This window comes from Xiphias gladius, chromosome 9, assembly GCF_016859285.1.
Source record: "Xiphias gladius isolate SHS-SW01 ecotype Sanya breed wild chromosome 9, ASM1685928v1, whole genome shotgun sequence".
NCBI classification, from domain to species: Eukaryota; Metazoa; Chordata; class Actinopteri; order Istiophoriformes; family Xiphiidae; genus Xiphias; species Xiphias gladius.
Genome location: NC_053408.1, coordinates 4575213 through 4578249, shown reverse-complemented (window position 1 = coordinate 4578249; position 3037 = coordinate 4575213). Strand labels below are relative to the sequence as shown.

The window sequence follows — 3037 nt, the reverse complement described above, 5'->3', positions numbered from 1 at the left end:
CTTTTTTTTTTTTTTTTTTTTTGTGAATGAAAAACAACTGGAAAATTCAGTATAAAAAGCCTACAGTCTGCCGGGAGATGATTGGCCGCTTGCGGCGCAAGCTCCGCCCGCCGTTGCTAGGATCCCGACTGCCGGACTTCTGATTGGCCCGCACAGGGAACCGAGACTTCATTCATAAGTCAGTGTATTCATGCGGACAATGGCAAGAAATTCGAGCCCCCGAAAGAGGAAATCCACCAATCGCGAACCTCATCTGGCCCGAGCTAGAAAAGCAAGTCTCCCCATTATCCCCGAATCGTGTCTGCTAACAGAAATGACAGCACAGCTGGCGCTCAGAAAGTCGTCCCCACTTCAGCGCAGACCCGTTCAAACTCACTCCGGCCGCACACGTCCGTTGCGTCTGCGCCGGACAGGGGCTCGGTTCTGTTGCTGTGACTCGCCTCGAGCCCGACATCTGTTTCCCCTCACGGCTTCAGCGCTGGAGTGTTTCTGAAAGAAAGCGGAGCCTGGCGAATCTGGGCAGACGTGGCAAGAAGCCCAGGGGACGGAACGGGCTGCAAAGTCATGCACTCGTTATTCATAGGCGCTGTATGACCTGTCTGACGTGTGTTTCCCTTTTTTTCTTGTTTGTTTGTTTGTTTGTTTGTTTTTAAAAAAAATAAAAAAACGCACATAAACCAAACAAACCTGCATTATTTTACCAAAAAAAAAAAAAAGCGTCAAAACAGCTGCCCGATGTGTAAAACTAGCTCTACCTGAAACTTGTAGGTAATGCGACGAGCTGTCCGTCACTCACTCACTCACTCACTCACTCACTCACACACTCTCACACACACACACACACACACACAAAAGAGATTTGTAAAGAGGGCAGCAGCCCGCTGGGTAATCACTTGCCATCACTTCCCCTCGGCATTTTTTGTGAATGGAGCTCATTATGCATGCAGCCTCCACGCAGCTCCATTCACAAGCAGCGCTCCCTCCTCTCCCTGCAGGCTGCGTGGATCTCACTCAACTCAGCCTAAATGACCACAAACGGTTAACGGATGGATTATAAGATGGATGGATATTTGGACCAGCAAGTGCCTTACACTTTAGCAAATGTACGTATGGATGAACTCTTGTGTTACTTCAGCGCCTTTTTTCGCGTGGTTTTTTAATGACTCGGCTACCGGGCTTTATCCCTCTCCGTCTCGCGTCTGCACGAGTTTTTTTTTTTTTTTTTTTTTTTTCTTTTTTTTTAAATTCTGCTGAAGCAGCTGCGTGCGCGCGATACAGAGCGATTCCTCAACCCCGCTAAAAACAAACAAACAAACGAACCGAACAGAACAAAACAAAACAAAACAAAACGGCTCAAAATCTTCCTAAAGTGAAGCGTAGCGAGCGCAGCGCTTTAATGATGTTTGTCCGCGGGTTTCTTCTGTGGGAGATTTTGGTTGGAGAGCGCGAGCTCGCGCGCGCGTGTGCCTGCGTGTGTGTGTGTGTGCCAAATGGTCACTTTCCTCAGACGCAAACAGCGCGTTTGTTTTTTCCAAGATTTCCTCCACAACAGAGAAATGCGTTGTTTTCCGAGGAGCATGAGGTTCACCTATGGCTGCAGTAGGCTCCCATTTGTAACCCATTACAAATTGTTGTTGTCATAACGCTCATTATTACTACTTCATGTCGTTACTGTTGTCAGATCTGTCCATGCACTAACTCCTGCACCACTTGAGCTGTGTTTTTCCAGGCCACAGTAAACATGGCATTATCTGTTTATGTGCTGGAAATGCCCCCACTGGAGTCTGCTTCTCACTCGTCCTCTGTTAACGTCTATGGGTTTTGCAGAAGTCGCAAGGAAATGGGCCCCTAAATAGACTGTTGATGGCAGCGAAAAGGAAATACATGGACACAGAATTACCCCCTCAGGAATCTGAAGGTAAAGTAGTGGTAGCTCACGATTTTGGCCTCTGGTCTCTTTACACGACGCATGTTTACATCGCGGCCCGGGAACCCCAGGCCATGTCAGTCTCAGTCTCTTGTTACTGCATTGAGATACCACGGGCACAGGGCACATATTAGTGAGCGGGACAGTCTGCTGAACTGTCAGCTTGTCACTCTGCAGTGTTACTGATTCTTCTTTCTTTCTTTCTTTCTGTTCAGACCTCTTCCAGGATTTAAGCCAACTCCAAGAGACATGGCTCACAGAAGGTGAGACCTGCCTGCAGGCTGATTTTTTTTCTCCCCCCCCCCCTCCTCTATAATTTGAGCTTTTCTGTGATGATGTCCCCATTATATGACATGTCGTGAAGGCATCTGTCTGGAAAGACCGGTGGACACGGAAAAAAACCAAACAAAAACACTGCTTCCAGGTTTTACTGTGGGTCCGGCAGTGTCACGGCGAAGTTTCAGGGATGCACCTTTGTTAAAGTGCCGTCATAAATCTTTTGGCTTTGGTTGGAAAAAAAAAAAAGAGAGAGAGAGAGAGAGAGCGAGAGAGAGAAAAGATGACATCCGAGTTCAGCTGCTGTATAGAGTGTGGTTGGGAAGCCCGAACTTTCTGATGCAACACGCATGCTCATAAACCATACAACACTGGTAAAAAAAAAAAAGAGCCAGCGAGAACACAGACGGGACATTATTAGCTTTGAGCATGTCCTATTTTGGCCATGTTGGCATGTAGCGTGCTTGCCAGCCAGGGGCCAATGCAAACAAACAGGCTATTTGGCTTGTGTCACTCAAAGGCACATAGCGATGAAATGAGGCCCGGTCTGAGGCAATTGTCAACTTGTAGACTCAATAAGCGCAATGCTGACATGAGCCCTAATAGAGTAATTACACTGTGCGTCGAGCGGGAAAACAACGCAAGCCGTGAGTCACCGTGCCCGTCCCTGGTCCTGACCCGGAGCGCAGACTGCGGGTCCGAGGCGGGGACTGCACCGGGAGGTGCGAGTTTTCTTGAGTTGGTTGCTTTGATGTGCTTTGATGTGGAGGCTTTAAAGGGGAAATGCCACTCATTTTTGACGTTTATATTCTAACGTGAACCACATCAGCCTGC

General features: G+C 48.1%; 1 long non-coding RNA gene across 1 annotated transcript; it reads left to right on the top strand.

Annotated features, from left to right (window-relative positions):
• The first annotated feature begins 876 nt into the window (after positions 1-876).
• LOC120794629 lies at positions 877-2195 on the top strand. The gene is made up of 3 exons (XR_005708145.1): positions 877-1103; positions 1828-1918; positions 2143-2195. It is a non-coding gene; the product is annotated as an uncharacterized LOC120794629 (long non-coding RNA).
• The last annotated feature ends 842 nt before the right edge of the window (positions 2196-3037 follow it).